This window comes from Rhinatrema bivittatum, chromosome 9 (genome assembly GCF_901001135.1).
Source record: "Rhinatrema bivittatum chromosome 9, aRhiBiv1.1, whole genome shotgun sequence".
Classification (NCBI taxonomy): Eukaryota; Metazoa; Chordata; class Amphibia; order Gymnophiona; family Rhinatrematidae; genus Rhinatrema; species Rhinatrema bivittatum.
The window spans coordinates 193,395,492-193,403,450 of record NC_042623.1 but is presented as its reverse complement, the minus strand read 5'-3'; the positions used below and the strand labels follow the sequence as shown (position 1 = coordinate 193,403,450).

Here is a 7,959-nt window from a genome sequence, read left to right as displayed (position 1 = left end):
CCTTCTTAAATAAATAAAAATGATTTGGAAATTTATAAAACGATTTCTCTTATTAAGTATCACATCGGAACCTTACGTAGGGGCCTACTTTTCTTAGCTGGCATGGGCCTAACTCCTGCTCTCTCCGACCCTGGGTAGAAACTTCAGGAGAAGGCCGTCTGGGATGCACAAATTACTTTTGCTTTCCATCTAAAGTGTGTTTTGCTGTGGGTTTGACTGTGCTGTGTGTACTTGTGTTTCCCCGGAAAGGACCGGGGGGGGGGGGGGGGGGGGGGGGGGAGGAAACGCAAGCCTTGTACACCTTGTTATCAAAGCTGAGTTATATTTCCTGTACTCTTTCGAAGATAGCGGTGGAAGGCTGCCTTCCCCATCCAGCCCAAAACGCAGCACAGAAGTAAGTACTTGTGAAAACGGATGTGTTTGCTAGTTAGAAAAAAAAAAAAAAGACTAAGTTGTAATTCTTTGATGCAGCTCGACAGGGAAGGAGACACAGTGAGTCTGCTCGTTGGGAACTGGAACCATGAAGCTCAGTCTAAGGGGCACCGTCAGCAAGGTGACGCTGGCCATTCTCATTGTCGGATGGGTTGCTGTGCTCGGGGACTCCTGTAAGTAACATTTCTCCTCTTTCAAGGGGGCTTCTGTGTAAACGTAATCACAGGTCATGGACCTGCAGAGATTTACTATCACCGATGGAAACAGGGACCCTGCTCAGGGCTTTCTACTGAGGTGCTTAACAACACCCCTTAAAGCTATCGGAGATACTGAGAGACCTATATTGTCAGGTTTTGTTTTGGTTTTTCATGAGAATTTATATGTATTTATTTTATAAGAACAAAAATGGGTGGAAATTAGTCAGAAAAAAAATGGCGCATTTTTTCAGGGTAAATATCAGAGTTTCTTTAGATTAGCCAGAAACTGGGCCAATAAAAATAATAACACATTAAGCATTTCAGCAAAAGGGAAGTGAGGTTTAATGGAAGGAGGTTAGGATCCCAAAGCAGGGGTTCCCAGACATTTTAAAAGAAAAGCCGCACAACATTTCAAAATCATTGACAGGATTAGATGAAAACTGTGATATCCCTCTCCCCCCCCCCCCCCAACACACAGACAATATTTTGTTTCCCCAAGAATTTGCCCTCCGCTTAGTGCTGTCTTCTATTTTCAGTCCTTCCCCAATCCCAGCATCTTCCTTCTTCTCCGTTCTCCCCATAATCTCCCCTCTCTCTTTCTCCATTGTCTCCATTCTCTCGCTCTCTACATCTCCCTTCTCCTTCCTATCTTCCCTCAGTGTCTCTGCATTTAATTCTTGGTGTTCATTTGCAAGGTGTCGAGATTATTTTGTGTGCAAAATATACACATGCATATGTTTATAAAATGGGTAGAGAAAGCATGCGGCTTCTTGCATGGAAATATATGCATGTGCTGAAACATATGCACGTACGTTCGGAGCAGAAATACATGGTATTTTATAAACAGTGCAGATCCCGCCACGCAGTTTATAAAATGCTAGCATTAATTTGCACATATCCACTTACATGCACAAATGCTGTACACAGATAGGTATGAAAGTTGGGCTCTGTAGGTTTAAACTTGAATAAATAAAAGGCACTCAGTCAATAAAAAGGTCACTTGAGGTACTCAGTGCCAGGCTATAAGCCAATAGATAAACTCGCTGTCATCAATCACAGCCTCCTGAATAAACATTTCCACTACATGAATATCAGCCACGTTGAAATTATATACTCCATCATGGACGCCACGATCTTCCAATCAAGGACCTTCTGGAAGTTCCTTCTGCAAGGCTTGTCCATCTCAATGAGACCAGGAGCATTCTGTCTCTAAAGTTGGACCCCTGTTGAGGAACTCCCTTCCACTTGAAATAAGATCAATTTCTGAGCAAAAATTCTTTAAGAAGGCATTAAAAACTTTCCTCTTTCAAAAGGCATCTGCCTAGGCTAACTGACACCCAAGCTATTGACTTCGGACTTGGTAATTGTCTCCCTTTGCTATTTTGCCTTAAGATTGTTCAGTCGTTATTGTTGTAAGAACATTTGTCATTGTACATATCTGTTTTAATTTAAAAGTTCTTATGTACCCCTCCCTGAACTATGGAAGGGCAGTTAACAAATGTTTTCTATAAAAAAATTAAAAATGAAATATAAAGGAGACAGTCATGAGTTTGGCCTTCAAAGGTTTGGCACAAAAGCCAGGCTTTCACCTGTTTCCTGCAATCGAGATGAGTTTGTTGGAGGTCTTCTGGAAGAGATTTCCAGAGAGCAGATGCTGCTCCTGAGAAGACTTGTTGACCAATGTCTGTTCTTTTGATTTCTTTTGTTGACGGTGTAATTATGGAGATTTTAAAGGAGCACCATTGAGGTCTGGAAGGTGTGTGGAAAAATAATTTGTATATCAGATAGCTAGGTCCTTGAAGATCATAGTCAGGGTTTTGAATTTGGCCCTGTAGGATATTGGTAGCTAGTGCAGTATTTGTAGGATGGATATGATGTGGTCCTGCTACTGGCATGCATCTAGCATTTGGGCTGCAGCATTCTGGATTAGCTGCAGTTGGTGCAGATCCTTTGCTGTGAGGCCGTTTTAAAAAGCATTATAATAATCCAGCCATGAAGTTATCATGGCATGGACTATTGAGACATGGTTTCTGAGTGGGATTTTGAGGTCTGGGACCTGCCTGCTCATATTTTGTATGTACAGAATCTCTGTTTTTTATTTGGGGTTAGATGGAGTTTGTTGCTGAGTTTCAGAGTGTGAGTGCCATCCTCCCACAGCACCTTTCTGGCCTGGTAAAGCCTGCTGGACACATTTCATTCAATAAGGCTCCCCCTGACTCATCCAGGCTTTTTTCACTTATAATGTCATGGCTCATTCAGGATTCCTTATTAACTGATTTGGCATTCTCCAGGCTTGTGTATCATCAAAGCCAGCTTAAGGAATGGCAGGGTTGGCGCTGTCAAGCAGGTTATTTCCTTCCTTATCTTTTGCTTTCTCTGTCATCTAGCGAAGCCATGTTTTTTCAAACAGGCATACTTTTCTATTTAAATGATATTTATTTATTTATGGTTATTCAGTTCCGTGGTCTGTTGTGGACGAAGAATGTGTATTTGTTGGCTTTTATGTTATTTTATGCGTGTTAATATGCATGTAAGTGATTTATATATTGTAATAAATCTAAATCTCCCTTTTACCACTGGAATCCTAGATGTCTGTTGGTCCTGTAGGTCAAGGCGCATTTTTTTTTACATTGAGGTAGATGCTATGCCACAGGAGCTCTTAAAGGTTTCGGGGAAATTAGGGTCCAGAGAAGTAATTTATACTTAGACTGATTGGTAGGGTTTGCTAGGATTTTTGTTATCTGCTGAGTTCTCCATTGAGCAATGTTTGAAGTATCAGGTACAAAGGCGCATATAAAGGAGGATGCCCTTTGGCACGGTCCCTCAGCCCTGGGCCTGCCTGGTACAAGCTTGTGGCAGCGTTGGCCACTGATGAGGCAGGTCCCCATCAGAGGGAAGTGACAGATGGAGTGCTGGTGGCAGGGGTTTTAGGAGAGTGGGCTATCGAAGAGTCCTTTCCTCTCTGCTGTCTTCAGCTTGCTCTGACAGGTGCCCCTAGGGGCAGGGCCATATGCACAGTTTGTAGGATGCTGGAAAAGCCAGAATCTCTGTATGCTTCATGCAATGCTGTAATCCACACAAGTTATTGGTACGTTGATGAGTGAAGATAATTACAGAACCTTTATTCAGGTTTTAGTTTTGTCTTTTCTTGTTTGTTCTGAAAAATACATGCACATATATTGGACTCATGGTAGCAGAAACCAAAAGGGGTTGATAAGGATGAGCATAAAACTTGTGAGCAGTAGCATCAAATTTACGTACCACAGGATTGAATCAGAAATGACAAGGCACTCAGGTTCTCAAGAAATTTCCTTGGGAAATTAAATATCAATAGAGAGACAGGTTTGTAAGTATGTGTTCCTCCTTGGACAATTGCATCCACCTGTAAACTTGTTCCCATATTGATATTTACATTTCCTAAGGAAACTCCTTAAAAGCCTGAATGTCCAGCCATTTCTGATTCTAGAATGATATAAATGTGAGATATCCACTTTACATGTTTTAAAATGATTGAATTATGAATGCATATGAAAGATGCATGAATAGACAGTAGCCAGGGGTGATGTCCTGATGATTGCTTCTACAGCTTACAAGTTTCAAATCTGTGCTAATTCAACCCCTTTTGGAGGGTAATTTTCCTAGGGACATCTGAGGGCAAAGGAGTGTTTCACCCATAGAAATAGCCCTTTAGAAAACTATGCAGCCGATAGACACATAAAATTGTAAGCATATACACTGTACGCGTGTTCTTTTACATGCACATAGGAGAGGCATTCCAGGGGGTAGAGTCTTATGCACATGTAAATTCTCTCCTGAAAACTATGTGTACCAAATAGCAGATTTAATTGTGTGCATGTAGTTTTGCCAAGAGAATTTGCAAAAAAATAGACTTACGTGCATAAGTCCACTTTGAAAATGAGTGCAACTTGTGTGCATAGGTACTGGCTAACTTACGCGCAGCGTTATAAAATTGCCCCTTTGTGTCTTGTTTGTTTTGAAAGAGACTCATGTATGCAGCGCCTAATGATGATTTTCTTAGGCTTCGCTTTGCATCTGTTAGACACAGTGAAAGCAGCAAGTTTACCTCACTGCTGCAGCCCCTGAATCTGCAGCGCGGTGGAGGCTGAGGAAAGAAGGAACTATAAAGCATTTCCCCTTGCATTGCTTAAAAACCAATTGGAACACCTGTGACAGCTTGAAATGGGCTCTGAGAAGATGAATGGAGCTGTGGTGCAGTGGGGAGAATGTTAAATTTAGAATAAGATGGTCATGAGCTTCAACCTTTTACAGGGAAAAAGAATTCAAGAAAGCAAAGGATCCATACCGAAGTAGGGTCTATGGTATTGCAATGGGTGGGGAACATGGTGGATGGGATGGGCCAGGAGGTCTCTTGTATCCCATGTTTCAATTTCCTTTCGCTTTTCAGCTCCTTTTACACAGAGGCTAAAATCATCAATCAGCTGCAGGTTTTCCCTTTATCAGTCTGTTTTTTACAACATGGAAAAGGAATTATCATTATTTAACACAGGTATCAAGCTAAGGGCTAGATTCATCAAACGCGATAGGAAGAAGGGCATGTTTTATGGTAATAGCATAGGTATTACCACAGAGTGTAATGACGTTTTTTGCACTAATACCACAATTGTTGCAATTCCTACCTACAACCACAGGGGGGGGGGGGAGGAGGGAGGGAGGGAGGGAGGGAGAGAGAGAGAGAGAGACTAGCTATTAAGCCCTTCTAGTAGGTAGGTATTTATACCTCTATGGGAGGCCCACCTAGTAACTCGAGGTGAGGTTTAAGTAGTAGTGCAGGGGTTAGGGGCCACTTTTACATGCAGAGTGAGACGTACAAACAGAACAGTGCTCTCATGAAGATTTGATGTCTTTCGGAGTGAGGAAACTCACACAACGATGAGATTTGTACAATGTTCTCTCAACGTAGCTTGATGGACTCTCTACCTGGGTAACATCAGGCTAGGCTGAGAGAAAAAAGTGGCCCCCTAACCCCTACACTACTACCTAAATCTCACCTCGAGTTACTAGGTGGGCCTCCTAACTACTAGAAGGGCCTTATAGCTAGTCTGTCTCTCTCCCCCCCCCCAAAATGCTATTGGTGAAAGGATTGCAAAGTGTGATCCCCTAAATTCAGTATGGAGAATGCTCAATGATGGATCGTGTATGACGTGGATATTTGTCAAAGCAGACTTCCTCAAAACACAATCACATTTCAGTAAATATTAAGAAAATGATGTTGTTGAGAAAGCATTGACTCATCAGTTTCCTTAGATTCTCAGTCGAGGTTGCTGATGTCACTGCCCTTCTTGTCTTTTATCAGAAGTGGTTGCTAAGAGACAAAAATTCTTTCTAGTGAAAACTCTTGAAACACAATTTTTTGCTGCATCATGGAGGAGAGTGTGAGGAAGACAAGAAGAAGAAATGATGACAAGGAGGAGGAGGAAGCTGGGAAGAGGAGGGAAAGATGGAGGCATGAAGTAGAGAGATGAGAAGGCTATGGGGTCAGTCAGAAAGGCAGAGCAGGTGAATGGTGAATTAGCGACATTGATTACTATAGGAGATTGAGATTTCGAGCACATTGTGCAGGGTGCACCTAGTTTTAGTTCTGTTCCAAGGCAGCTGGCTTTCCATGGTGACTGCAAAATGGAAAGTTCAAGCTCTATGATAGAGTCTAATCAATGCAATTGTCAGCAGATTGAAGGGAAGTGTTTTGCACTCTCTGGATTTGTAGCTAATGGGCAGAAAAGATTCAAACTTATCTTAACAGAAAGCTCCAGCAGTCCCGTCAGTTTTGTCAAGATCTTTGTATAAAATTGTTGGATATTTGTTGACACAAACTGGAGTTTTCACAAAATGTGTCCCAGAAGAAAGCATTAAAATAGAGGAAACAGGAAGTGTGAATATGGAGCCTGGAAGACAGGCCCCAGTGAACTCTTGTACTTGTAACACAGACAATGGTTTGATAAAGTGACTTAGCAGAGTATGAAGATACAGATATGGGATTGATGGATGCAGTGATGTATTTCAGCACTGAGATATGGCTTTCAGCATGGGTTCAGAAAGATGAGTTATTAACTCAAAAATCCAACCCATATGCCAGGAGTGGTAGTGGAGAGGCTGGTGTGTTACAGCTCTGAGATACAGAAAGAGTATTCGTAAGGAACCTGGTGTAGTTCAGTACTGAGGTACAGAAACAGTATTAGTGAGGACGATGCCTAGTACAGCACTGATATACAGAAAGGGTATTATTGAGGAGGATGGCTTAGTACAGCACTGAAGTATAGAAGGGGTATTAGTGGGGAAGCTAGAGTATAGCACTGAGGTATAGGAAGGGTATTACTAGGGAGGCTGGAGTATAGCACTAAGGTATAGAAGAGGTATTAGCAGGGAGGCTGGAGTATAGCACTAAGGTATAGAAGAGGTATTAGCAGGGAGGCTGCAGTATAGCACAAAGGTATACAAGAGGTATTAGTAGGGAGGCTGAAATATAGCACAAAGGTATAGAAGGAGTATTAGTAGGGAGGCTGAAGTATAGAAGGGGTATTAGTAGGGAAGCTGGAATATAGCACTGAAATATAGAAGGGGTATTAGTGGGGAGGTTGGAGTACAGCACTGAAGTATAGAAGGGGTATTAGTGGGGAGGTTGGAGTACAGCACTGAGGTATAGAAGGGGTAGTAGTAAGGAGGCCAGAGTATGGCACTGCAGTATAGAAGGGGTATTAGTGGGGAGGCTGGAGTACAGCACTGAGGTTCAGAAGGATATTAGTGGGGAGACTGGGTTAGTACAGCACTAAGGTGAAGCAAGGTTATTAGTTGATGGGCTGGTATAGTACAATAGTAAGGTACAGAAGGGGCATTAGGACAGTAAAGCATAGAACTGAGACATAGCCGGGGTAGGCTGGGGTACAGCAAAAGGCATAAAAAAAGCAAAGCATAAAAAAAAGAATGGACAAAAGGTGTGATGGAAAAACAGGGATATCAAACAGACAAAATTAAAAATGAAAACTTATATAAACAAAATGTATTACACACTTTAAAATACTATAAATACAACATAAATAAATATAATTAATATTGTATACATTTGTATAAAAACATAAAATACCAGGGGGCAAATACTGAAATTTAGTAAAATTCAAACGGCCAAGTTCTGGCAAATTGCCTGCATCAGGGGAATAAAAAACATTAAGAGAACATTAACAGATAAACAATACACAAGATAAACAACATAAAGGTCCATAAAGTTATTTGAAAATGTGTTTCAAAAGGCAATTGCTTATCAAAGACCTTGTTCCACTAGGGTAACAGATCTTCC

The 7,959-nt window shown here is 41.6% G+C and overlaps 1 long non-coding RNA gene across 1 annotated transcript in view; it reads left to right on the top strand.

The window, feature by feature from the left end:
- The first annotated feature begins 271 nt into the window (after nt 1–271).
- LOC115099476 overlaps nt 272–7,959 on the top strand; it is a 43,338-nt gene continuing 35,650 nt past the window's right edge. The window contains exons 1-2 of the long non-coding RNA XR_003858788.1: nt 272–394; nt 472–605. This is a non-coding gene — a long non-coding RNA (uncharacterized LOC115099476). The remainder of the gene's footprint in view (nt 395–471; nt 606–7,959) is intronic.